Source organism: Oncorhynchus kisutch, linkage group LG20 (genome assembly GCF_002021735.2).
Source record: "Oncorhynchus kisutch isolate 150728-3 linkage group LG20, Okis_V2, whole genome shotgun sequence".
Lineage (NCBI taxonomy): Eukaryota > Metazoa > Chordata > Actinopteri > Salmoniformes > Salmonidae > Oncorhynchus > Oncorhynchus kisutch.
Genome location: NC_034193.2, coordinates 24,612,523 through 24,639,210, shown reverse-complemented (window position 1 = coordinate 24,639,210; position 26,688 = coordinate 24,612,523). Strand labels below are relative to the sequence as shown.

Below are 26,688 nucleotides of genomic sequence, written 5' to 3'. Positions count from 1 at the left end.
ATTCTAACACCTGGATATGTTTATTTTTGAACCATTCCATTGTAGATTTTGCTTTATGTTATGGATCATTGTCTTGTTGGAAGACAAATCTCCGTCCCAGTCTCAGCTCTTTTGCAGACTCCATCAGGTTTTCTTCCAGAATGGTCCTGTATTTGGTTCCATCCATCTTCCCATCAATTTTAACCATCTTCCCTGTCCCTGCTGATGAAAAGCAGGCCCAAACCATCATGCTGCCACCACCATGTTTGACAGTGGGGATGATGTGTTCAGGGTGATGAGCTGTGTTGCTTTTACGCCAAACATAACATTTTGCATTGTTGCCAAAATGTTCAATTTTTTTTTCATCTGACCAGAGCATCTTCTTCCACATGTTTGGTGTGTCTCCCAGGTGGCTTGTGGCAAAGTTTAAACAACACTTTTTATGGATATCTTTAAGAAATGGCTTTCTTCTTGCCACTCTTCCATAAAGGCCAGATTTGTGCAATATACGACTGATTGTTGTCCTATGGACAGAGTCTCCCACCTCAGCTGTAGATCTCTGCAGTTCATCCAGAGTGATCATGGGCCTCTTGGCTGCATCGTGCGCTGAAATGTCTGTGTGTATCCAGGAGTCGTGAGATAAGGGAAACTGAGAGGGGCAGTTTATGGCTGGGTGTGTGTGTTCGTGCGATGAAATGTCTGTGTGTGTCCAGGAGTCGTGAGATAAGGGAAACTGAGAGGGGCAGTTTATGGCTGGGTGTGTGTGTTGGTTCCTGTTTTGGCAGGGGTACGTGCAATGACTTGAGTCAGGCGGATTAGTTTGGCGCTCATGGGGTGTGATGTGCAAGCTTTAATCCTATGGTCACAAACAGGCTCTTAAAGCAGCCTGAGGGCACTATGACCACCTAAATATATGTGCTTGATATATGAGCTATGTGTATGAATATATGTATATATGACACATTCCAAATGATACAGTCAACGAAATCTGAACTAGGCATCCCTTCCAAAAAACAAATTGTACAAAACCTTGTGGTGCAAAGGTAGTGCGTCTGACTCCAGATCAGAAGGTTACGTGTTCAAATCACGTCTTGGTCAGGGATTTTATGTGTGCAATATCTGCCTTGTTTACACAGCGAAGTCAATGAATCAGCACAAGAACCAATGTGGCTTTACAGAAACCACCAAACCAATGCTGCTTAAGATGACAATTGTCTCTCACAGAAGCATGGCACACTGCAAATACCTAAATCAGATGATGTTGTGTGATTGAGAGTCTTAAATCAGTCTTCGAACAAGGAGTTGAACTTCTATTGGCTTGGAGGCAGTATTTCGGCATATGGATGAGAAGCGTCCCCTGTTACTCAGGCCCAGAAGCTCGGATATGCATATAATTGGTAGATGTAGATATCAAACACTCTAAAGTTTCCAAAACTTTTAAAATAGAGTCTGTGAGTATAACAGAACAGATAAGGCAGGCGAAAACCTGAGAAAAATCAATCCAGGAAGTGGGATTTATTTTGATGTGGGTAGTTTTCAATTGAATGCCTATTGAGTTTCTAATGGGTTCGGACCCAGATTGCAGTTCCTATGGCTTCCACTAGATGTCAACAGTCTTTACACATTGTTTCATGCTTCTTTTCTGAAAAATTAAGAAGAACGAGACCTTTCTGTCAGTGCTTAGGAAGTATGCAGTGCTGGTTTGCGAGCGTGACCGAGTGCGTACCCTTCGTTGTTTTTCCTTTCTATTGAATACGCTATTGTCCGATTGAAATATTATCGATTATTAAGACAATCGACAACCTGAGGATTCATTTTAACATCGTTTGACATGTTTCGACAAACTTTATCGGTACTATGAGGATATCTTCAGACTAAGCTGTTTTGGCTCTGGGAGTGTTTTGTCCACAGTTCGAACATGTCATGGAAAGTGAAGGAAAATGCAAGTTCAGAAAGACAGCGTAGTGAAGAATTGTGAACATTAAAGAATCACACAAACAGGGACTTGAACCCTGGACCCTCAGATCAAAAGTCTGATGCTCTACCGACTGAGCTATCCGGGCTCTGCATGTTCTTATTTTCATACAGCTATCCTGCCGGGCAGAGGCACGTGCTGACGAGGGGGCATTGTCAGATGGTACAGTTCCCCAGAGAACCAGGTCTTCATTCCAAATGATACAGTCAACAAAATCTGAATTAGGCATCCCCTCCAAAAAACACATTCTACAAGACCTCGTGGCGCAAAGGTAGTGCGTCTGACTCCAGATCAGAAGGTTGCATCTTCAAATCACGTCGTGGTCAGGGACTTTATGTGTGCAATATCTGCCTTCTTTACACAGTGAAGTCAATGAATCAGCACAAGAACCAATGTGGCTTTACAGAAACCACCAAACTAATGCTGCTAAAGATGACAATTGTCTCTCACAGAAGCATGTCACACTGCAAATTCCTAAATCAGATGATGCTGTGTGATTGACATACTTAAATCAGTCTTCGAACAAGGAGTTGAACTTCTTTTGGCTTGGAGGCAGTATTTCGGCATATCGATGAGAAGCGTGCCCTGTTACTCAGGCCCAGAAGCTCGGATATGCATATAATTGGTAGATGTGGATATAAAACACTCTAAAGTTTCCAAAACTGTTAAAATCCTGTCTGTGAGTATAACAGAACAGATAAGGCAGGCGAAAACCTTTGGAAAATCAACCCAGGAAGTGGGATTTTTTGATGTGGGTAGTTTTCAATTGAATGCACGAACAGGGACTTGAAGCCTGGACCCTCAGATTAAAAGTCTGATGCTCTACCGACTGAGCTATCCGTGCTCTGCTTTTGATTATTTTCATACACCTAACCTGCCGGGCAGAGGCACGTGCTGACGAGGGGGCATTGTCAGATGGTACATTTCCCCAGAGAACCAGGTCTTCATTCCAAATGATACAGTCAACGAAATCTGAACTAGGCATCCCCTCCAAAAAACACTTTGTACAAGACCTCGTAGCGCGTCTGACTCCAGATCAGAAGGTTGCGTCTTCAAATCACGTCGTGGTCAGGGACTTTATGTGTGCAATATCTGCCTTCTTTACACAGTGAAGTCAATGAATCAGCACAAGAACCAATGTGGCTTTACAGAAACCACCAAACTAATGCTGCTAAAGATGACAATTGTCTCTCACAGAAGCATGTCACACTGCAAATTCCTAAATCAGATGATGCTGTGTGATTGACATACTTAAATCAGTCTTCGAACAAGGAGTTGAACTTCTTTTGGCTTGGAGGCAGTATTTCGGCATATCGATGAGAAGCGTGCCCTGTTACTCAGGCCCAGAAGCTCGGATATGCATATAATTGGTAGATGTGGATATAAAACACTCTAAAGTTTCCAAAACTGTTAAAATCCTGTCTGTGAGTATAACAGAACAGATAAGGCAGGCGAAAACCTTTGGAAAATCAACCCAGGAAGTGGGATTTTTTGATGTGGGTAGTTTTCAATTGAATGCACGAACAGGGACTTGAAGCCTGGACCCTCAGATTAAAAGTCTGATGCTCTACCGACTGAGCTATCCGTGCTCTGCTTTTGATTATTTTCATACACCTAACCTGCCGGGCAGAGGCACGTGCTGACGAGGGGGCATTGTCAGATGGTACATTTCCCCAGAGAACCAGGTCTTCATTCCAAATGATACAGTCAACGAAATCTGAACTAGGCATCCCCTCCAAAAAACACTTTGTACAAGACCTCGTAGCGCGTCTGACTCCAGATCAGAAGGTTGCGTCTTCAAATCACGTCGTGGTCAGGGACTTTATGTGTGCAATATCTGCCTTCTTTACACAGTGAAGTCAATGAATCAGCACAAGAACCAATGTGGCTTTACAGAAACCACCAAACTAATGCTGCTAAAGATGACAATTGTCTCTCACAGAAGCATGTCACACTGCAAATTCCTAAATCAGATGATGCTGTGTGATTGACATACTTAAATCAGTCTTCGAACAAGGAGTTGAACTTCTTTTGGCTTGGCGGCAGTATTTCGGCATATGGATGGGAAGCGTGCCCTGTTACTCAGGCCCAGAAGCTCGGATATGCATATATTTGGTTGATGTGGATATAAAACACTCTAAAGTTTCCAAAACTGTTAAAATCCTGTCTGTGAGTATAACAGAACTGATACGGCAGGCGAAAACCTGAGGAAAATCAACCCAGGAAGTGGGATTTTTTTTTGATGTGGGTAGTTTTCAATTGAATGCCTATTGAGTTTCTAATGGGTTCGGACCCAGATTGCAGTTCCTATGGCTTCCACTAGATGTCAACAGTCTTTAGACATTGTTTCAGGCTTCTTTTCTGAAAAATTAAAAAGAACGAGACCTTTCTGTCAGTGCTTAGGAAGCATGCAGTGCTGGTTTGCGAGCGTGACCGAGTGCGCACCCTTCGTTGTTTTTCCTTTCTATTGAATACGCTATTGTCCGGTTGAAATATTATCGATTATTAAGACAATCGACATCCTGACGATTCATTTTAACATGGTTTGACATGGTTTGATGAGGATGTCTTCAGACTAAGCTGTTTTGGCTCTGGGAGTGTTTTGTCCACAGGTCGAACATGTCATGGAAAATGCAAGTTCAGATACACAGCGTAGTGAAGAAATGTGAACATTAAAGCATTGCTTGAAGAGGGTCTTGAACCCTGGACCTTCAGATTAAAAGTCTTGTGGACGTGGAGGAGCACCAGGAAGAGGGAGAGGAAGAGGAGGACCCCCTCCTCTTCACTACAACCACCCAGGACCTCAGCAACAGCCAGCATACAACCACCCAGGATCTAGCCACATGCAGCAGGAACAGCAAGATTACAACCAACCACAGTTCCAAGGTATGGCAGATAACGCCATGCCCTGGCCATGAAGATGCCCCCCACCCACGGCAGGAGATGGGAGGCAACACTTTCAACTGCACACTGAACCAACAATGATGTGCGAAGTTGAGGGTGTCCCCCATCAGTTCCTGGTAGATACAGGATGCACCTATTCTGCTATCAGGTCCCCTCAAATGCTGTCATCTGATTCCATATCGGTGGTAGGGGTCACGGGATCACCTGAGGCTCAAAGCCGCACAATCCCTTTAACATTCTCCTGGGAAAACTCTCAGTTGAAACACCAGTTCCTGTACTGTCCAAAATGCCCGATCAACCTACTAGGACGGGACCTCTTATGCAAAATGGGGTGCACCATATATCTTACTGAAAGTGGAGTGGAAGTATCCACCAACCCTCCCTCTTCAACACCTGATTGCCCAGTAAGAATTATGATGATGCCACTCCTGCCGACGCCCACGCTGTCTGAAACCCAAGAAGTGTACTGGCTAAAATGCCTACCCACACAGGGCCTGCCACCCCTCACATCCAGTTTAAGGTCAACCAACTGAAAACTCAAATTTACACCCTGCACCCATATAAGACTCCCCAAGCTGATATCCATTGCACACTCAATGTAACAGAAACTGATGACTGCCCCTACACTGAAGACTGGGACGAGAACATGATGCACCTGACCCCAACTATCAGGTGTTGTACCATTGTGTGTGGCCCAGAGGGGGTGGCAGCACCGGTCATTCTTCAACCACACCTGAAAACTTGGTACATGTTGAGTGAAGAATCAGCACCTCACGTCACGCTGGCTGTGGGAAATGGTTTTGAAGCACGAAGCCTAGGTCCCATGATCAGGCGGGAGCTAACCTGGGAGCCCACTTCAACACCAGGCATACACAAAGCCACCTCGGAAAATATGTGGAGATTCCTTGAACCAGACACTGAAGAAAAATGTCTCCCAGAACGTATACCCCTGCCAAGACACCATGGGAAACCATACACTGACCATCCCTCATCAAAAGCCCTGATCTCCACTATAGAGGATAAGATCTGGACCACATCCCCTTTCGATGTGGGTCAGCTCCAAGTTGCCCCAGTCATCATCACCCTACTGAACCCAAATCAGACACCTGTTTACCGAACACAATATCGTTTGAAACCTGAACAGACAATGGGAATTAAGCCAACCATAGATGGCCTCCTGGGAGCAGGTGTCCTCTATCCCACAGTCTCACCATGGAACACGCCCATCCTACCCGTACTGAAGGCTGATGGAGAAACATACCGGATGGTCCAAGACTTCCGAGCAGTAAATGACGTTACTGCACCCATCGACCTACCTGTCCCTGATCCGCACATCACACTGAGCAATCTCTCACCCAAGCATCAGTACTTCACTGTGGTGGACCTAGCTAATGCTTTTTTCAGCATTCCTTTGGATGAAGCATCTCAACCACTTTTTGCATTCACCTATGAAGGTCAACAGTTCACTTACTCCGTTTTGCCACAAGGCTACAGGTGCTCCCCGGGAATTTTCAATCACATCCTGAAGGTTCACCTGTCTGAACTGGAAATCCCAGAGGGAGTGGTTCTGATTCAATACGTGGACGACCTCCTGCTTGGAGCTCCTACGTCTGACCTCTGCCTCCAAATGACGAAAACTCTGCTAGACTTCCTAGCCACCAAGGGCTACAAGGTCAAACTGAGCAAAGTACAGACCTGTCGGAGAACAGTACTTTTCCTGGGGAGAGAAATCTCAGGGGATGGGGCGGGACTCTCCAAGTCCCACAGAGACTCCATTCTCCATCACTCGCGCCCAATCACTGTCGCTGGAATGTTGTCTTTCCTGGGCTTGACGGGATATGGCCGGACGCATATCCCTGACTATACTGCCAGAACTGAACCACTGAGAGAAATAGTGCGTGAGGCTGGACCCAGGAACCTCCATTCTCCCCTGGCCTGGATGCCTGAAGCATCAACAGATTTTGCACTCCTGAAAACTGATCTTTCAGCGGCAGCAGCTCTGACTGCACCTGACTACAAGAACAAGTTCCATTTGGATGTTTCTGAAAAGGAAGGATTCACCTCGTCCGTCCTATTCCAGAAACAAGAGGGGGAAAGAAGGGTATTGATGTACCACTCTTCCAAACTTGACCACATTGAGGTAGGACAGACAACATGCTCCAGATACGTTGCTGCAGTAGCAAAAGCTATTGAAAAACAGCTCACCTCGTGATGTGTCATCCATTGGAGATCCACACCCACCATGGCGTTGCTGCATATCTGATGAGCAAAGAATTCATGTTCAGTGCTGAAAGAAAAACCAAGATCCAGAACAAATGCACACAGTCACATATCACGTTTGTGAACACTGAAAAAAACATGGCAGATGCACTCAACGCAGAAGAAGGACTGCCCCACTCGTGTGCTGAAAGAGCGGCACAAGAACTAAAACTGAGACCAGACTTGAAGAATGAACCACTGACTAATCCCGACAAATGGCTTTACACTGATGGCTGCAGCTACAAAGGAGAAGAAGGAAACATAGCAGCTTATGCGGTGGTACAGCAACTCCCAGACGGCTCACATGTCACCCTTGAATCAGCCATCATCCCTCAACCAGCATCGGCCCAATTAGCTGAAATCATCGGATTGACACAGACCCTCATCAGAGCAAAAGGAAAGACTGTGAACATTTACACAGACTCAGCTTATGCTCATGGAGCAGTCCACACTGATGGACCACAGTGGGTAAGAAGGAACTTCACTACAACAGGAAACCTCCCAATCAAACACAAGACACAGACGGAGAAACTAATAGCAGCGGTATCACTACCGGCAAAGGTAGCCATCATGAAGTGCAAAGGACACCAGCAATTGAAAACCAGGATCAGTGCGGGAAATGATGCAGCCGATAAAGCAGCCAAGAAGGCTGGAGGTTACGCTCCCAAACAGATGGTACTGCAACCACAGCTATCACAAACAGAGCTTACCCAGCAAGACATAGTGGTGATACAACACTCAGCAGGACCCTATGAACACTCAGTCTGGGCACAGAAAGGGGCGACCAAAGGACCAGATGAACTCTGGAGATGTCACGACGGCAGACTGGTAGCCCCAGCAAACCTTTGTCCAGAACTCTTACGAGGAGCACATGGCCCCACACATTAAGGTAAATTGAGGACCCTTCAAAAGGTCTTGCACATCTGGTGGCACCCTCACATGAAAAGTATAACTGATTTATTTCGTGACGAATGCAACATTTGTGGCAGCCACAACCCAAAGAAACCATATCAAACACCAATGGGCTCATACCCAGTACCTAATGCATGTTTTCAGGACATCAGCATAGATTACACCGATATGGGCGCCAATAATGTATCCAAAGGGAAACGCTATCTCTTAGTCATGGTAGATAGGTTCTCCAAATGGGTAGAGGCAATACCAACAGGAAAGGAGGATGCCAAGTCAGTCATTAAGTGGCTACAAACAGAACTTATACCCAGGTATGGCATCCCGCGACAAATCAGATCCGACAATGGGTCGCACTTCAGTAACAAACACCTGAGACAGGTGGAAGAAAGATTTGGCATAACACACAGATTTGGATCTGTGTACAGGCCCCAGTCTCAAGGTCTGGTAGAACGCGGGAATCAGACTTTGAAAGCTAAGATAGCAAAAGTGTGTGCAGGTTCGAAGTTGACATGGGTTGAAGCCCTGCCTCTGGCGTTGATGGCCATGAGAGCCTCACCAGGAGCAGGCACCCATCTCTCTCCTCGTGAGATAATGACTGGAAGAGTCATGCCTGGTCCACCAAGGGAGGGAGGTCATATGCCCGCCCTTGATGTTCAACAAATTGTAATATCTGATTATGTGAAAAAACTGACGGTTCTCTCTGCAGCACTCTCTACCCAGGAACACAAGGTCCAGGAGGGGGAGCTGCCGGGGGACACGCCAACACTGAAGGTAAAGGTTGGTGACTGGGTGAGGGTTAAAGTCCACAAGAGAAAGTGGCTGGAACCCAGGTGGACTGGACCGTACGAAGTGAAGGAGGTTACTTCACACTCAGTCCAGGTCAAAGGTAAATCAGGCGCACCTTGGCACCACCTTACACATTGCACCCCAGCCCCAACTCCTTCCAGAACACTGACTGAAGTCAGAGCTGATTTGAACAGCCTAATTTGATTCCAAATGAAGAAATTCCTGACTCGGGTGATGGGGCATCAAACCCCTCTAACCCTGATAAAGGAACCTCGCCCAGTTAAAGGGATATTTCTCTCTCCCTGGGCAAGGCTACGAATATCTGAACCACTGTTTGTGATATTCCTACTGATATTTGGAGTAACCCTAGGCACTCTCACATGGTTAATAGAACAACAAACACATACTAAAGCATTAACCCCTCTCACCCCAACCCCTATCCCTGATAACATTCCTAGCACCACTCCCTTCAATCTCACACGCACCAAACGTAGCACTACACCTACAGACCCACCATGCACACCAGACAAGGTTAGAAGCACCACCTTATGTATACCCACGAATGCAACCACCACCATTGCACTACCTTGGGGGACATGGGGAGACAAGAGAATTAGGAAGGGACTGACAGCTCTTTCATACACCAGGTATGACTGGTACATGACAAAAGGGAAAACCTATGACGAATGGACCTTGCAAAATCTGGTGGCTGAGACTGGTTATGATTGGTCATGCTGTTCCTCTGGTCAAACAGTTCTTGAATGGAGGAGCAGATTGTCTCAGACCAGGACCAGTACCGGTCTCCAATTAATTATCCGGGCCCAACCCAGTAAGGGCTGTCAAGATTTTTGGGTCGCTCCATATGTAGGTTCTACTGAGATAAAAGTATCTTGGGAAGTACAAATCTGCTCTGTAGAAAAGGGTCAGCCCACAGCGATTACTGTAGGAGACGACATAAGCAAGACTGTCCCTGTAGTTCAGGGGACAGGAGTCTGGGGTCCAGTAACTATGATTTCCACTCCCACCTCCCCTGATGACACAATACATACTACCACTGGAATTTCTGGGTTTTCCAATAATTGGCTCTTATTGGCTGAACAAGCAGCCAACACAACCTTGCAAAGCTGTGTTGTGTGCATGGGAGCCAGGCCTCTGCTTCGCATAGTGCCGGCAGTACTGACTGATGACTGCCTACTGCCCCTTATGAATAAAGACAACCCACCCGCCAAATGCTCACAATGGGACACGGTTTATCCAGTAGTCTCTGATATTGCTAAGAAACCCACATTTTCCTCTAAGGTGGCTAAGGCTAATTTCACATGCATCAACATGACAGGTGGAGGACGGTCTCTGGGACAACTCCCTGCCAGTTGGTGCACTCACACTCATGTCATTACAAGTTATTTTACACCGGTGTCCAGAGCTGACGTATGGTGGTGGTGTGGGGGGACTGGGCTGTTTGACGGACTTCCCCGGAACACCACTGGAGTTTGTACGCTTGTTAACCTTCTGCTGCCAATCTCTGTTTACCCCATAGGCGTCCAAGATCTGCTCACCCGCATACAAGCCCTGGGTCCTGAAATTTGGCCTACCAGGACCAAGCGCATGGTGGGCCCTTCAGCTGGGGACCCAACTTACATTGATGCAATTGGCGTCCCCAGGGGGGTACCAGATGAGTATAAACTCATTGACCAAGTGGCTGCAGGCTTTGAATCATCTATTTGTTGGTGGTGTACAGTTAACAAGAATGTAGATCGTATTAACTACATTCATTTCAATGTCCAAAAACTAGGCAATTGGACTCAGCAAGGATTCGAGGCCGTACATGGACAACTGGCAGCAACATCATTGATGGCTTTTCAAAATAGAATTGCTGTTGACATGTTATTGGCAGAACGCGGTGGCGTTTGTGCCATGTTTGGGGAGCAATGTTGTACTTTCATTCCCAATAACACAGCAACTGATGGTAGTCTTACCGTTGCCCTAGAGGGTCTTCGCACACTTAATGGTAAGATGAAGCACCACTCCGGAGTTGACACCTCTATGTGGGACTCCTGGATGGATGCGTTTGGTAACTATAAGACCCTGATCTCCTCTGTCCTAGTGTCCGTAGCTGTTTTTTTAGCTATCCTAACCCTGTGCGGTTGTTGCTGTATTCCTTGCGCACGCACATTAGCCACTAGAGTAATCACCACTGCCATTACCCCATTGCCCAGCAACCAGACCCACATGTACCCGCTTTTGGCGGTTGATGACCTTGATGAGGCGTTTCCACCTTTTCAGGAACCCCCTCTTCCTGTCTACTCCTCTTGGCCACTCCAGGTGTAGCACTTGGAGTGGTCTCCTTTTTGTCCTTGCTTATTTACCTCGCTTCGCTGCATACTTGAGGGGGCTTTTTGTTTTTCGTTATCTCCTCCTCTCGTTTCTCCTATAGTTTTCACGTCTTGATAGACGTGAAGAGGGGGACTCAAAAATTTGGTTCCTACCAAATTGTTTGGTTGCTTCATATTTTAGTTCTATTGTTCACGTCTAATAGATGTGAAGAGGGGTATTTGTCATATATACATATATTCATACACATAGCTCATATATTATACAGCGCCAAACTAATCCGCCTGACTCAAGTCATTGCATGTATCCCTGCCCAAACAGGAACGAACACATATACCCAACAATAAACTGGCTAGAGCAGGTCCGCCTCCAACCCTTCGGGACCATTCAGAAGGCGACACGACAAGACTCTACCTACTTTATTCAATGTATAAAAACTACTGTAACCTATGTATAGGCCCCTTTTTCACCTGACTCCCTACTGAGTTATGTGAATAGGTCCGTGCACGCTAAAAAACTGCAGGACAAGATATCATTTGACTAAATAAACTGCCTTTTGTTACAACTGAAATCCACTCTGTCCAGCGTCCGTGATTTGGTCTCAACTCTCCAGTATTTGAACACCAACAGTGTCCAGGGTTCAAGTCCCTGTTTGGGCGATGCTTTAATGTTCACATTTCTTCACTACGCTGTCTTTCTGAACTTGCATTTCCCTTGACTTTCCATGACATGTTCGACCTGTGGACAAAACACTCCCAGAGCCAAAACAGCTTAGTCTGAAGACATCCTCATAGTACCGATAAAGTTTGTCGAAACATGTCAAACCATGTTAAAATGAATCCTCAGGTTGTCAATTGTCTTAATAATCGATAATATTTCAATTTTTAACAGTTTTGGAAACTAGAGTGTTTAATATCCACATCTACCAATTATATGCATATCTGAGCTTCTGGGTATGAGTAACAGAGCACGCTTCTCATCCATACGCCGAAATACTGCCTCCAAGCCAAAAGAAGTTCAACTCCTTGTTCGAAGACTGATTTAAGTCTATCACAGTGCAATCCATTTTATCACCAAAGCCCCATATACTACCCACCATTGCGACCTGTACGCTCTCGTTGGCTGGCCCTCGCTTCATACTCGTCGCCAAACCCACTGGCTCCATGTCATCTACAAGACCCTGCTAGGTAAAGTCCCCCCTTATCTCAGCTCGCTGGTCACCATAGCATCTCCCACCTGTAGCACACGCTCCAGCAGGTATATCTCTCTAGTCACCCCCAAAACCAATTCTTTCTTTGGCCGCCTCTCCTTCCAGTTCTCTGCTGCCAATGACTGGAACGAACTACAAAAATCTCTGAAACTGGAAACACTTATCTCCCTCACTAGCTTTAAGCACCAACTGTCAGAGCAGCTCACAGATTACTGCACCTGTACATAGCCCACCTATAATTTAGCCAAAACAACTACCTCTTTCCCAACTGTATTTAATTTTTATTTATTTATTTATTTTGCTGCTTTGCACCCCATTATTTTTTATTTCTACTTTGCACATTCTTCCATTGCAAAACTACCATTCCAGTATTTTACTTGCTATATTGTACTTACTTTGCCATCATGGCCTTTTTTGCCTTTACCTCCCTTCTCACCTCATTTGCTCACATTGTATATAGACTTGTTTATACTGCATTATTGACTGTATGTTTGTTTTTACTCCATGTGTAACTCTGTGTCGTTTTATCTGTCGAACTGCTTTGCTTTATCTTGGCCAGGTCGCAATTGTAAATGAGAACTTGTTCTCAACTTGCCTACCTGGTTAAATAAAGGTAAAATAAAAATAAATAAAATAAATAAAAGTCTGTCAATCACACAGCATCATCTGATTTAGGAAATTGCAGTGTGCCATGCTTCTGTGAGAGACAATTTGTCATCTTAAGCAGCATTGGTTTGGTGGTTTATGTAAAGGCACATTGGTTCTTGTGCTGATTCATTGACTTCACTGTGTAAAGAAGGCAGATATTGCACACATAAAATCCCTTACCACGACGTGATTTGAACACGTAACCTTCTGATCTGGAGTCAGACGCACTACCTTTGCGCCACGAGGTCTTGTACAATCTGTTTTTTGGAGGGGATGCCTAGTTCAGATTTTGTTGACTGTATCATTTGGAATGAAGACCTGGTTCTCTGGGGAACTGTATCATCTGACAATGCCCCCTCGTCAGCACGTGCCTCTGCCCGGCAGGTTAGGTGTATGAAAATAAGAAAAAGCAGAGCCCCGATAGCTCTGTCGGTAGAGCATCAGACTTTTAATCTGAGGGTCCAGGGTTCAAGTCCCTGTTGGGGCGATGCTTTAATGTTCACATTTCTTCTCTACGCTGTCTTTCTGAACTTGCATTTTCCTTGACTTTCCATGACATGTTCGACCTGTGGACAAAACACTCCCAGAGCCAAAACAGCTTAGTCTGAAGACATCCTCATAGTACCGATAAAGTTTGTCAAACCATGTTAAAATGAATCCTCAGGTTGTCGATTGTCTTAATAATCGATAATATTTCAACCGGACAATAGCGTATTCAATAGAAAGGAAAAACAACGAAGGGTGCGCACTCGGTCACGCTCGCAAACCAGCACTGCATGCTTCCTAAGCACTGACAGAAAGGTCTCGTTCTTCTTAATTTTTCAGAAAAGAAGCCTGAAAGAATGTCTAAAGACTGTTGACATCTAGTGGAAGCCATAGGAACTGCAATCTGGGTCCGAACCCATTAGAAACTCAATAGGCATTCAATTGAAAACGACCCACATCAAAAAAAAATCCCACTTCCTGGATTGATTTTCCTCAGGTTTTTGCCTGCCGTATCAGTTCTGTTATACGCACAGACGCGATTTTAACAGTTTTGGAAACTAGAGTGTTTAATATCCACATCTACCTATTATATGCATATCTGAGCTTCTGGGTCTGAGTAACAGGGCACGCTTCTCATCCATATTCCGAAATACTGCCTCCAAGCCAAAATAAGTTAAACTCCTTGTTCGAAGACTGATTTAAGTCTGTCAATCACACAGCATCATCTGATTTAGGAAATTGCAGTGTGCTTCTGTGAGAGACGATTGTCATCTTAAGCAGCATTGGTTTGGTGGTTTATGTAAAGCCACATTGGTTCTTGTGCTGATTCATTGACTTCGCTGTGTAAAGAAGGCAGATATTGCACACATAAATTCCTTGACCACGACGTGATTTGAACATTCAACCTTCTGATCTGGAGTCAGACGCGCTACCTTTGCGCCACGAGGTCTTGTACAATGTGTTTTTTGGAGGGGATGCCTAGTTCAGATTTTGTTGACTGTATCATTTGGAATGAAGACCTGGTTCTCTGGGGAACTGTACCATCTGACAATGCCCCCTCGTCAGCACGTGCCTCTGCCCGGCAGGTTAGGTGTATGAAAAAAAGAAAAAGCAGAGCCCGGATAGCACAGTCGGTAGAGCATCAGACTTTTAATCTGAGGGTCCAGGGTTCAAGTCGCTTTTCGGGCGATGCTTTAATGTTCACATTTCTTCACTACGCTGTCTTTCTGAACTTGCATTTTCCTTGACTTTCCATGACATGTTCGACCTGTGGACAAAACACTCCCAGAGCCAAAACAGCTTAGTCTGAAGACATCCTCATAGTACCGATAAAGTTTGTCAAACCATGTTAAAATGAATCCTCAGGTTGTCGATTGTCTTAATAATCGATAATATTTCAACCGGACAATAGCGTATTCAATAGAAAGTAAACACAATGAAGGGTGCGCACTCGGTCACGCTCACAAACCAGCACTGCATGCTTCCTAAGCACTGACAGAAAGGTCTCGTTCTTCTTAATTTTTCAGAAAAGAAGCCTGAAAGAATGTCTAAAGACTGTTGACATCTAGTGGAAGCCATAGGAACTGCAATCTGGGTCCGAACCCATTAGAAACTCAATAGGCATTCAATTGAAAACTACCCACATCAAAAGCAATCCCACTTCCTGGATTGATTTTCCTCAGGTTTTTGCCTGCCGTATCAGTTATGTTATACGTACAGACGCGATTTTAACAGTTTTGGAAACTAGAGTGTTTAATATCCACATCTACCAATTATATGCATATCTGAGCTTCTGGGTCTGAGTAACAGGGCACGCTTCTCATCCATATGCCGAAATACTGCCTCCAAGCCAAAAGAAGTTAAACTCCTTTTTCGAAGAATGATTTAAGTCTGTCAATCACACAGCATCATCTGATTTAGGAATTTGCAGTGTGCCTTGCTTCTGTGAGAGACAATTATCATCTTAAGCAGCATTGGTTTGGTGGTTTTAGTAATGCCACATTGATTCTTGTGCTGATTTATTGACTTCGCTGTCTAAAGAAGGCAGATATTGCACACATAAAATCCCTGACCATGACGTGATTTGAACACGCAACCTTCTGATCTGGAGTCAGACGCGCTACCTTTGCACCACAAGGTCTTGTACAATGTGTTTTTTGGAAGGGATGCCTAGTTCAGATTTTGTTGACTGTATCATTTGGAATGAAGACCTGGTTCTCTGGGGAACTGTACCATCTGACAATGCCCCCTCGTCAGCACGTGCCTCTGCCCGGCAGGTTAGGTGTATGAAAATAAGAATAAGCAGAGCCCGGATAGCTCAGTCGGTAGAGCATCAGACTTTTAATCTGAGGGTCCAGGGTTCAAGTCCCTATTCGGGCGATGGTTTAATGTTCACATTTCTTCACTACGCTGTCTTTCTGAACTTTCATTTTCCTTGACTTTCCATGACATGTTCGACCTGTGGACAAAACAGTCCCAGAGCCAAAACAGCTTAGTCTGAAGACATCCTCATAGTACTGATAAAGTTTGTCAAACCATTTTAAAATGAATCCTCAGGTTGTCGATTGTCTTAATAATCGATAATATTTCAACCGGACAATAGCGTATTCAATAGAAAGGAAAAACAACGAAGGGTGCGCACTCGGTCACGCTCGCAAACCAGCACTGCATGCTTCCTAAGCACTGACAGAAAGGTCTCGTTCTTCTTAATTTTTCAGAAAAGAAGCCTGAAAGAATGTCTAAAGACTGTTGACATCTAGTGGAAGCCATAGGAACTGCAATCTGGGTCCGAACCCATTAGAAACTCAATAGGCATTCAATTGAAAACTACCCACATCAAAAAATATCCCACTTCCTGGATTGATTTTCCTCAGGTTTTTGCCTGCCGTATCAGTTCTGTTATACGCACAGATGCGATTTTAACAGTTTTGGAAACTAGAGTGTTTAATATCCACATCTACCAATTATATGCATATCTGAGCTTCTGGGTCTGAGTAACAGGGCACGCTTCTCATCCATATGCCGAAATACTGCCTCCAAGCCAAAAGAAGTTAAACTCCTTGTTCGAAGACTGATTTAAGACTGTCAATCACACAGCATCATCATCTGATTTAGGAATTTGCAGTGTGCCATGCTTCTGTGAGAGACAATTATCATTTTAAGCAGCATTGGTTTGTTGGTTTTTGTAAAGCCACATTGGTTCTTGTGCTGATTCATTGACTTCGCTGTGTAAAGAAGGCAGATATTGCACACATAAAATCAATGACCACGACGTGATTTGAACACGCAACCTTCTGATCTGGAGTCAGACGAGCTACCTTTGCGCCACGAGGTCTTGTACAATGTGTTTTTTGGAGGGGATGCCTAGTTCAGATTTTGTTGACTGTATCATTTGGAATGAAGACCTAGTTCTCTGGGGAACTGTACCATCTGACAATGCCCCCTCGTCAGCACGTGCCTCTGCCCGGCAGGTTAGGTGTATGAAAATAAGAAAAAGCAGAGCCATGATAGCTCAGTCGGTAGAGCATCAGACTTTTAATCTGAGGATCTAGGGTTCAAGTCCCTGTTTGGGTGTTGCTTTAATGTTCACATTTCTTCACTACGCTGTCTTTCTGAACTTGCATTTTCCTTGACTTTCCATGACATGTTCGACCTGTGGACAAAACACTCCCAGAGCCAAAACAGCTTAGTCTGAAGACATCCTCATAATACCGATAAAGTTTGTCAAAACATGTCAAACCATGTTAAAATGAATCCTCAGGTTGTCGATTGTCTTAATAATCGATCATATTTCAACCGGACAATAGCGCATTCAATAGAAAGGAAAAACAACGAAGGGTGCGCACTCGGTCACGCTCGCAAACCAGCACTGCATGCTTCCTAAGCACTGACAGAAAGGTCTCGTTCTTCTTAATTTTTCAGAAAAGAAGCCTGAAAGAATGTCTAAAGACTGTTGACATCTAGTGGAAGCCATAGGAACTGCAATCTGGGTCCGAACCCATTAGAAACTCAATAGGCATTCAATTGAAAACTAGCCACATCAAAAGCAATCCCACTTCCTGGATTGATTTTCCTCAGGTTTTTGCCTGCCGTATCAGTTATGTTATACGTACAGACGCGATTTTAACAGTTTTGGAAACTAGAGTGTTTAATATCCACATCTACCAATTATATGCATCTCTGAGCTTCTGGGTCTGAGTAACAGGGCACGCTCTCATCCATATGCCGAAATACTGCCTCCAAGCCAAAAGAAGTTAAACTCCTTTTTCGAAGACTGATTTAAGTCTTTCAATCACACAGCATCATCTGATTTAGGAATTTGCAGTGTGCCATGCTTCTGTGAGAGACAATTGTCATCTTAAGCAGCATTGGTTTGGTGGTTTATGTAAAGCCACATTGGTTCTTGTGCTGATTGATTGACTTCACTGTGTAAAGAAGGCAGATATTGCACACATAAAATCCCTGACCACGACGTGATTTGAACACGAAACCTTCTGATCTGGAGTCAGACACGCTACCTTTGCGCCACGAGGTCTTGTACAATGTGTTTTTTGGAGGGGATGCCTAGTTCAGATTTTGTTGACTGTATCATTTGGAATGAAGACCTGGTTCTCTGGGGAACTGTACCATCTGACAATGCCCCCTCGTCAGCACGTGCCTCTCCCCGGCAGGTTAGGTGTATGAAAATAAGAAAAAGCAGAGCCCGGATAGCTCAGTCGGTAGAGCATCAGACTTTTGATCTGAGGGTCCAGGGTTCAAGTCCCTATTCGGGCGATGGTTTAATGTTCACATTTCTTCACTACGCTGTCTTTCTGAACTTTCATTTTCCTTGACTTTCCATGACATGTTCGACCTGTGGACAAAACAGTCCCAGAGCCAAAACAGCTTAGTCTGAAGACATCCTCATAGTACTGATAAAGTTTGTCAAACCATTTTAAAATGAATCCTCAGGTTGTCGATTGTCTTAATAATCGATAATATTTCAACCGGACAATAGCGTATTCAATAGAAAGGAAAAACAACGAAGGGTGCGCACTCGGTCACGCTCGCAAACCAGCACTGCATGCTTCCTAAGCACTGACAGAAAGGTCTCGTTCTTCTTAATTTTTCAGAAAAGAAGCCTGAAAGAATGTCTAAAGACTGTTGACATCTAGTGGAAGCCATAGGAACTGCAATCTGGGTCCGAACCCATTAGAAACTCAATAGGCATTCAATTGAAAACTACCCACATCAAAAAATATCCCACTTCCTGGATTGATTTTCCTCAGGTTTTTGCCTGCCGTATCAGTTCTGTTATACGCACAGATGCGATTTTAACAGTTTTGGAAACTAGAGTGTTTAATATCCACATCTACCAATTATATGCATATCTGAGCTTCTGGGTCTGAGTAACAGGGCACGCTTCTCATCCATATGCCGAAATACTGCCTCCAAGCCAAAAGAAGTTAAACTCCTTGTTCGAAGACTGATTTAAGACTGTCAATCACACAGCATCATCATCTGATTTAGGAATTTGCAGTGTGCCATGCTTCTGTGAGAGACAATTATCATTTTAAGCAGCATTGGTTTGTTGGTTTTTGTAAAGCCACATTGGTTCTTGTGCTGATTCATTGACTTCGCTGTGTAAAGAAGGCAGATATTGCACACATAAAATCAATGACCACGACGTGATTTGAACACGCAACCTTCTGATCTGGAGTCAGACGAGCTACCTTTGCGCCACGAGGTCTTGTACAATGTGTTTTTTGGAGGGGATGCCTAGTTCAGATTTTGTTGACTGTATCATTTGGAATGAAGACCTAGTTCTCTGGGGAACTGTACCATCTGACAATGCCCCCTCGTCAGCACGTGCCTCTGCCCGGCAGGTTAGGTGTATGAAAATAAGAAAAAGCAGAGCCATGATAGCTCAGTCGGTAGAGCATCAGACTTTTAATCTGAGGATCTAGGGTTCAAGTCCCTGTTTGGGTGTTGCTTTAATGTTCACATTTCTTCACTACGCTGTCTTTCTGAACTTGCATTTTCCTTGACTTTCCATGACATGTTCGACCTGTGGACAAAACACTCCCAGAGCCAAAACAGCTTAGTCTGAAGACATCCTCATAATACCGATAAAGTTTGTCAAAACATGTCAAACCATGTTAAAATGAATCCTCAGGTTGTCGATTGTCTTAGTAATCGATCATATTTCAACCGGACAATAGCGCATTCAATAGAAAGGAAAAACAACGAAGGGTGCGCACTCGGTCACGCTCGCAAACCAGCACTGCATGCTTCCTAAGCACTGACAGAAAGGTCTCGTTCTTCTTAATTTTTCAGAAAAGAAGCCTGAAAGAATGTCTAAAGACTGTTGACATCTAGTGGAAGCCATAGGAACTGCAATCTGGGTCCGAACCCATTAGAAACTCAATAGGCATTCAATTGAAAACTAGCCACATCAAAAGCAATCCCACTTCCTGGATTGATTTTCCTCAGGTTTTTGCCTGCCGTATCAGTTATGTTATACGTACAGACGCGATTTTAACAGTTTTGGAAACTAGAGTGTTTAATATCCACATCTACCAATTATATGCATCTCTGAGCTTCTGGGTCTGAGTAACAGGGCACGCTCTCATCCATATGCCGAAATACTGCCTCCAAGCCAAAAGAAGTTAAACTCCTTTTTCGAAGACTGATTTAAGTCTTTCAATCACACAGCATCATCTGATTTAGGAATTTGCAGTGTGCCATGCTTCTGTGAGAGACAATTGTCATCTTAAGCAGCATTGGTTTGGTGGTTTATGTAAAGCCACATTGGTTCTTGTGCTGATTGATTGACTTCACTGTGTAAAGAAGGCAGATATTGCACACATAAAATCCCTGACCACGACGTGATTTGAACACGAAACCTTCTGATCTGGAGTCAGACACGCTACCTTTGCGCCACGAGGTCTTGTACAATGTGTTTTTTGGAGGGGATGCCTAGTTCAGATTTTGTTGACTGTATCATTTGGAATGAAGACCTGGTTCTCTGGGGAACTGTACCATCTGACAATGCCCCCTCGTCAGCACGTGCCTCTCCCCGGCAGGTTAGGTGTATGAAAATAAGAAAAAGCAGAGCCCGGATAGCTCAGTCGGTAGAGCATCAGACTTTTAATCTGAGGGTCCAGTGTTCAAGTCCCTGTTGGGGCGATGCTTTAATGTTCACATTTCTTCACTACGCTGTCTTTCTGAACTTTCATTTTCCTTGACTTTCCATGACATGTTCGACCTGTGGACAAAACACTCCCAGAGCCAAAACAGCTTAGTCTGAAGACATCCTCATAGTACCGATAAAGTTTGTCAAAACATGTCAAACCATGTTAAAATGAATCCTCAGGTTGTCGATTGTCTTAATAATCGATCATATTTCAACCGGACAATAGCGCATTCAATAGAAAGGAAAAACAACGAAGGGTGCGCACTCGGTCACGCTCGCAATCCAGCACTGCATGCTTCCTAAGCACTGACAGAAAGGTCTCGTTCTTCTTAATTTTTCAGAAAAGAAGCCTGAAAGAATGTCTAAAGACTGTTGACATCTAGTGGAAGCCATAGGAACTGCAATCTGGGTCCGAACCCATTAGAAACTCAATAGGCATTCAATTGAAAACTACCCACATCAAAAGCAATCCCACTTCCTGGATTGATTTTCCTCAGGTTTTTGCCTGCCGTATCAGTTATGTTATACGTACAGACGCGATTTTAACAGTTTTGGAAACTAGAGTGTTTAATATCCACATCTACCAATTATATGCATATCTGAGCTTCTGGGTCTGAGTAACAGGGCACGCTTCTCATCCATATGCCGAAATACTGCCTCCAAGCCAAAAGAAGTTAAACTCCTTGTTCGAAGACTGATTTAAGTTTGTCAATCACACAGCATCATCTGATTTAGGAATTTGCAGTGTGCCATGCTTCTGTGAGAGACAATTATCATTTTAAGCAGCATTGGTTTGTTGGTTTTTGTAAAGCCACATTCGTTCTTGTGCTGATTCATTGACTTCGCTGTGTAAAGAAGGCAGATATTGCACACATAAAATCAATGACCACGACGTGATTTGAAGACGCAACCTTCTGATCTGGAGTCAGACGAGCTACCTTTGCGCCACGAGGTCTTGTACAATGTGTTTTTTGGAGGGGATGCCTAGTTCAGATTTTGTTGACTGTATCATTTGGAATGAAGACCTGGTTCTCTGGGGAACTGTACCATCTGACAATGCCCCCTCGTCAGCACGTGCCTCTGCCCGGCAGGTTAGGTGTATGAAAATAAGAAAAAGCAGAGCCATGATAGCTCAGTCGGTAGAGCATCAGACTTTTAATCTGAGGGTCCAGTGTTCAAGTCCCTGTTTGGGTGATGCTTTAATGTTCACATTTCTTCACTACGCTGTCTTTCTGAACTTGCATTTTCCTTGACTTTCCATGACATGTTCGACCTGTGGACAAAACACTCCCAGAGCCAAAACAGCTTAGTCTGAAGACATCCTCATAGTACCGATAAAGTTTGTCAAAACATGTCAAACCATGTTAAAATGAATCGTCAGGTTGTCGATTGTCTTAATAATCGATAATATTTCAACCGGACAATAGCGTATTCAATAGAAAGGAAAAACAACGAAGGGTGCGCACTCGGTCACGCTCGCAAACCAGCACTGCATGCTTCCTAAGCACTGACAGAAAGGTCTCGTTCTTCTTAATTTTTCAGAAAAGAAGCCTGAAAGAATGTCTAAAGACTGTTGACATCTAGTGGAAGCCATAGGAACTGCAATCTGGGTCCGAACCCATTAGAAACTCAATAGGCATTCAATTGAAAACTACCCACATCAAAAGAAATCCCACTTCCTGGATTGATTTTCCTCAGGTTTTTGCCTGCCGGATCAGTTCTGTTATACGCACAGACGTGATTTTAACAGTTTTGGAAACTAGAGTGTTTAATATCCACATCTACCAATTATATGCATATCTGAGCTTCTGGATCTGAGTAACAGGGCACGCTTCTCATCCATATGCCGAAATACTGCCTCCAAGCCAAAATAAGTTAAACTCCTTGTTCGAAGACTGATTTAAGTCTGTCAATCACACAGCATCATCTGATTTAGGAATTTGCAGTGTGCCATGCTTCTGTGAGAGACAATTGTCATCTTAAGCAGCATTGGTTTGGTGGTTTATGCAAAGCCACATTGGTTCTTGTGCTGATTGATTGACTTCGCTGTGCAAAGAAGGCAGATATTGCACACATAAAATCCCTGACCACGACTTGATTTGAACACGCAACCTTCTGATCTGGAGTCAGACACACTACCTTTGCGCCACGAGGTCTTGTACAATGTGTTTTTTGGAGGGGATGCCTAGTTCAGATTTTGTTGACTGTATCATTTGGAATGAAGACCTGGTTCTCTGGGGAACTGTACCATCTGACAATGCCCCCTCGTCAGCACGTGCCTCTGCCCGGCAGGTTAGGTGTATGAAAATAAGAAAAAGCAGAGCCATGATAGCTCAGTCGGTAGAGCATCAGACTTTTAATCTGAGGGTCCAGTGTTCAAGTCCCTGTTTGGGTGATGCTTTAATGTTCACATTTCTTCACTACGCTGTCTTTCTGAACTTGCATTTTCCTTGACTTTCCATGACATGTTCGACCTGTGGACAAAACACTCCCAGAGCCAAAACAGCTTAGTCTGAAGACATCCTCATAGTACCGATAAAGTTTGTCAAAACATGTCAAACCATGTTAAAATGAATCGTCAGGTTGTCGATTGTCTTAATAATCGATAATATTTCAACCGGACAATAGCGTATTCAATAGAAAGGAAAAACAACGAAGGGTGCGCACTCGGTCACGCTCGCAAACCAGCACTGCATGCTTCCTAAGCACTGACAGAAAGGTCTCGTTCTTCTTAATTTTTCAGAAAAGAAGCCTGAAAGAATGTCTAAAGACTGTTGACATCTAGTGGAAGCCATAGGAACTGCAATCTGGGTCCGAACCCATTAGAAACTCAATAGGCATTCAATTGAAAACTACCCACATCAAAAAAAATCCCACTTCCTGGATTGATTTTCCTCAGGTTTTTGCCTGCCGGATCAGTTCTGTTATACGCACAGACGTGATTTTAACAGTTTTGGAAACTAGAGTGTTTAATATCCACATCTACCAATTATATGCATATCTGAGCTTCTGGGTCTGAGTAACAGGGCACGCTTCTCATCCATATGCCGAAATACTGCCTCCAAGCCAAAATAAGTTAAACTCCTTGTTCGAAGACTGATTTAAATCTGTCAATCACACAGCATCATCTGATTTAGGAATTTGCAGTGTGCTTCTGTGAGAGACGCTTGTCATCTTAAGCAGCATTGGTTTGGTGGTTTATGTAAAGCCACATTGGTTCTTATGCTGATTCATTGACTTCGCTGTGTAAAGAAGTCAGATATTGCACACATAAAATCGCTGACCACGACGTGATTTGAACACGCAACCTTCTGATCTCGAGTCAGACGCGCTACCTTTCCGCCCCGAGGTCTTGTACAATGTGTTTTTTGGAGGGGATGCCTAGTTCAGATTTTGTTGACTGTATCATTTGGAATGAAGACCTGGTTCTCTGGGGAACTGTACCATCTGACAATGCCCCCTCGTCAGCACGTGCCTCTGCCCGGCAGGTTAGGTGTATGAAAACAAGAAAAAGCAGACCCCGGATAGCTCAGTCGGTAGAGCATCAGACTTTTAATCTGAGGGTCCAGGGTTCAAGTCCCTGTTCAGGCGATACTTTAATGTTCACATTTCTTCACTACGCTGTCTTTCTGAACTTGCATTTTCCTTGACTTTCCATGACATGTTCGACCTGTGGACAAAACACTCCCAGAGCCAAAACAGCTTAGTCTGAAGACATCCTCATAGTACCGATAAAGTTTGTCAAACCATGTTAAAATGAATCCTCAGGTTGTCGATTGTCTTAATAATCGATAATATTCAACCGGACAATAGCGTATTCAATAGAAAGGAAAAACAACGAAGGATGCGCACTTGGTCACGCTCGCAAACCAGCACTGCATGCTTCCTAAGCACTGACAGAAAGGTCTCGTTCTTCTTAAAAGAAGCCTTAAAAAATTTCTAAAGACTGTTGACATCTAGTGGAAGCCATAGGAACTGCAATCTGGGTCCGAACCCATTAGAAACTCAATAGGCATTCAATTGAAAACTACCCACATCAAAAAAAATCCCACTTCCTGGTTTGATTTTCCTCAGGTTTTTGCCTGCCGTATCAGTTCTGTTATACGCACAGACGCGATTTTAACAGTTTTGGAGACTAGAGTGTTTAATATCCACATCTACCAATTATATGCATATCTGAGCTTCTGGGTCTGAGTAACACGGCACGCTTCTCATCCATATGCCGAAATACTGCCTCCAAGCCAAAATAAGTTAAACTCCTTGTTCGTAGACTGATTTAAGACTGTCAATCACACAGCATCATCTGATTTAGGAATTTGCAGTGTGCCATGCTTCTGTGAGAGACAATTATCATCTTAAGCAGCATTGGTTTGGTGGTTTTTGTAAAGCCACATTGGTTCTTGTGCTGATTCATTGCTTCGCTGTGTAAAGAAGGCAGATATTGCACACATAAAATCAATGACCATTTGAACACGCAACCTTCTGATCTGGAGTCAGACGCATTACCTTTGCGCCACGAGGTCTTGTACAATGTGTTGTTTGGAGGGGATGCCTAGTTCAGATTTTGTTGACTGTATCATTTGGAATGAAGACCTGGTTATCTGGGGAACTGTACCATCTGACAATGCCCCCTCGTCAGCACGTGCCTCTGCCCGGCAGGTTAGGTGTATGAAAATAAGAAAAAGCAGAGCCCGGATAGCTCAGTCGGTAGAGCATCAGACTTTTAATCTGAGGGTCCAGGGTTCAAGTCCCTGTTCGGGCGATGCTTTAATGTTCACATTTCTTCACTACGCTGTCTTTCTGAACTTGCATTTTCCTTGACTTTCCATGACATGTTCGACCTGTGGACAAAACACTCCCAGAGCCAAAACAGCTTAGTCTGAAGACATCCTCATAGTACCGATAAAGTTTGTCAAACCATGTTAAAATGAATCCTCAGCTTGTCGATTGTCTTAATAATCGATCATATTTCAACCGGACAATAGCGTATTCAATAGAAAGGAAAAACAACGAAGGTTGCGCACTCGGTCACGCTCGCAATCCAGCACTGCATGCTTCCTAAGCACTGACAGAAAGGTCTCGTTCTTCTTAAAAGAAGCCTTAAAAAATTTCTAAAGACTGTTGACATCTAGTGGAAGCCATAGGAACTGCAATCTGGGTCCGAACCCGTTAGAAACTCAATAGGCATTCAATTGAAAACTACCCACATCAAAAAAATCCCACTTCCTGGATTGATTTCCTCAGGTTTTTGCCTGCCGTATCAGTTCTGTTATACGCACAGACGCGATTTTAACAGTTTTGGAAACTAGAGTGTTTAATATCCACATCTACCAATTATATGCATATCTGAGCTTCTGGGTCTGAGTAACACGGCACGCTTCTCATCCATATGCCGAAATACTGCCTCCAAGCCAAAATAAGTTAAACTCCTTGTTCGTAGACTGATTTAAGACTGTCAATCACACAGCATCATCTGATTTAGGAATTTGCAGTGTGCCATGCTTCTGTGAGAGACAATTATCATCTTAAGCAGCATTGGTTTGGTGGTTTTTGTAAAGCCACATTGGTTCTTGTGCTGATTCATTGCTTCGCTGTGTAAAGAAGGCAGATATTGCACACATAAAATCAATGACCACGACGTGATTTGAACACGCAACCTTCTGATCTGGAGTCAGACGCGCTACCTTTGCGCCACGAGGTCTTGTACAATGTGTTGTTTGGAGGTGATGCCTAGTTCAGATTTGTTGACTGTATCATTTGGAATGAAGACCTGGTTCTCTGGGGAACTGTACCATCTGACAATGCCCCCTCGTCAGCACGTGCCTCTGCCCGGCAGGTTAGGTGTATGAAAATAAGAAAAAGCAGAGCCCGGATAGCTCAGTCGGTAGAGCATCAGACTTTTAATCTGAGGGTCCAGGGTTCAAGTCCCTGTTGGGGCGATGCTTTAATGTTCCATTTCTTCACTACGCTGTCTTTCTGAACTTGCATTTTCCTTGACTTTCCATGACGTGTTCGACCTGTGGA

At 44.1% G+C, this 26,688-nt stretch overlaps 22 non-coding genes across 22 annotated transcripts; 12 read left to right on the top strand and 10 right to left on the bottom strand.

The window, feature by feature from the left end:
- Positions 1 to 1,969: 1,969 nt before the first annotated feature.
- trnak-uuu (transfer RNA lysine (anticodon UUU)) lies at positions 1,970 to 2,042 on the bottom strand. The gene has a single exon. It is a non-coding gene; the product is annotated as a tRNA-Lys (tRNA).
- Positions 2,043 to 2,725: 683 nt separating this feature from the next.
- trnak-uuu (transfer RNA lysine (anticodon UUU)) lies at positions 2,726 to 2,798 on the bottom strand. Its single transcript has one exon. It is a non-coding gene; the product is annotated as a tRNA-Lys (tRNA).
- A 672-nt stretch (positions 2,799 to 3,470) lies between these two features.
- trnak-uuu (transfer RNA lysine (anticodon UUU)) lies at positions 3,471 to 3,543 on the bottom strand. The gene has a single exon. It is a non-coding gene; the product is annotated as a tRNA-Lys (tRNA).
- A 9,637-nt stretch (positions 3,544 to 13,180) lies between these two features.
- Positions 13,181 to 13,252, bottom strand: trnaw-cca (transfer RNA tryptophan (anticodon CCA)). Its single transcript has one exon. It is a non-coding gene; the product is annotated as a tRNA-Trp (tRNA).
- A 166-nt stretch (positions 13,253 to 13,418) lies between these two features.
- Positions 13,419 to 13,491, top strand: trnak-uuu (transfer RNA lysine (anticodon UUU)). The gene has a single exon. It is a non-coding gene; the product is annotated as a tRNA-Lys (tRNA).
- A 1,114-nt stretch (positions 13,492 to 14,605) lies between these two features.
- On the top strand, positions 14,606 to 14,678 carry trnak-uuu (transfer RNA lysine (anticodon UUU)). The gene has a single exon. It is a non-coding gene; the product is annotated as a tRNA-Lys (tRNA).
- An 880-nt stretch (positions 14,679 to 15,558) lies between these two features.
- Positions 15,559 to 15,630, bottom strand: trnaw-cca (transfer RNA tryptophan (anticodon CCA)). Its single transcript has one exon. It is a non-coding gene; the product is annotated as a tRNA-Trp (tRNA).
- A 166-nt stretch (positions 15,631 to 15,796) lies between these two features.
- Positions 15,797 to 15,869, top strand: trnak-uuu (transfer RNA lysine (anticodon UUU)). Its single transcript has one exon. It is a non-coding gene; the product is annotated as a tRNA-Lys (tRNA).
- An 883-nt stretch (positions 15,870 to 16,752) lies between these two features.
- Positions 16,753 to 16,824, bottom strand: trnaw-cca (transfer RNA tryptophan (anticodon CCA)). Its single transcript has one exon. It is a non-coding gene; the product is annotated as a tRNA-Trp (tRNA).
- Positions 16,825 to 16,990: 166 nt separating this feature from the next.
- On the top strand, positions 16,991 to 17,063 carry trnak-uuu (transfer RNA lysine (anticodon UUU)). Its single transcript has one exon. It is a non-coding gene; the product is annotated as a tRNA-Lys (tRNA).
- Positions 17,064 to 17,952: 889 nt separating this feature from the next.
- trnaw-cca (transfer RNA tryptophan (anticodon CCA)) lies at positions 17,953 to 18,024 on the bottom strand. The gene has a single exon. It is a non-coding gene; the product is annotated as a tRNA-Trp (tRNA).
- Positions 18,025 to 18,190: 166 nt separating this feature from the next.
- trnak-uuu (transfer RNA lysine (anticodon UUU)) lies at positions 18,191 to 18,263 on the top strand. The gene has a single exon. It is a non-coding gene; the product is annotated as a tRNA-Lys (tRNA).
- An 883-nt stretch (positions 18,264 to 19,146) lies between these two features.
- trnaw-cca (transfer RNA tryptophan (anticodon CCA)) lies at positions 19,147 to 19,218 on the bottom strand. The gene has a single exon. It is a non-coding gene; the product is annotated as a tRNA-Trp (tRNA).
- Positions 19,219 to 19,384: 166 nt separating this feature from the next.
- Positions 19,385 to 19,457, top strand: trnak-uuu (transfer RNA lysine (anticodon UUU)). The gene has a single exon. It is a non-coding gene; the product is annotated as a tRNA-Lys (tRNA).
- Positions 19,458 to 20,346: 889 nt separating this feature from the next.
- trnaw-cca (transfer RNA tryptophan (anticodon CCA)) lies at positions 20,347 to 20,418 on the bottom strand. The gene has a single exon. It is a non-coding gene; the product is annotated as a tRNA-Trp (tRNA).
- Positions 20,419 to 20,584: 166 nt separating this feature from the next.
- trnak-uuu (transfer RNA lysine (anticodon UUU)) lies at positions 20,585 to 20,657 on the top strand. Its single transcript has one exon. It is a non-coding gene; the product is annotated as a tRNA-Lys (tRNA).
- Positions 20,658 to 21,785: 1,128 nt separating this feature from the next.
- trnak-uuu (transfer RNA lysine (anticodon UUU)) lies at positions 21,786 to 21,858 on the top strand. Its single transcript has one exon. It is a non-coding gene; the product is annotated as a tRNA-Lys (tRNA).
- Positions 21,859 to 22,986: 1,128 nt separating this feature from the next.
- Positions 22,987 to 23,059, top strand: trnak-uuu (transfer RNA lysine (anticodon UUU)). The gene has a single exon. It is a non-coding gene; the product is annotated as a tRNA-Lys (tRNA).
- Positions 23,060 to 24,182: 1,123 nt separating this feature from the next.
- Positions 24,183 to 24,255, top strand: trnak-uuu (transfer RNA lysine (anticodon UUU)). The gene has a single exon. It is a non-coding gene; the product is annotated as a tRNA-Lys (tRNA).
- Positions 24,256 to 25,353: 1,098 nt separating this feature from the next.
- trnak-uuu (transfer RNA lysine (anticodon UUU)) lies at positions 25,354 to 25,426 on the top strand. The gene has a single exon. It is a non-coding gene; the product is annotated as a tRNA-Lys (tRNA).
- An 867-nt stretch (positions 25,427 to 26,293) lies between these two features.
- trnaw-cca (transfer RNA tryptophan (anticodon CCA)) lies at positions 26,294 to 26,365 on the bottom strand. The gene has a single exon. It is a non-coding gene; the product is annotated as a tRNA-Trp (tRNA).
- Positions 26,366 to 26,530: 165 nt separating this feature from the next.
- On the top strand, positions 26,531 to 26,603 carry trnak-uuu (transfer RNA lysine (anticodon UUU)). Its single transcript has one exon. It is a non-coding gene; the product is annotated as a tRNA-Lys (tRNA).
- The last annotated feature ends 85 nt before the right edge of the window (positions 26,604 to 26,688 follow it).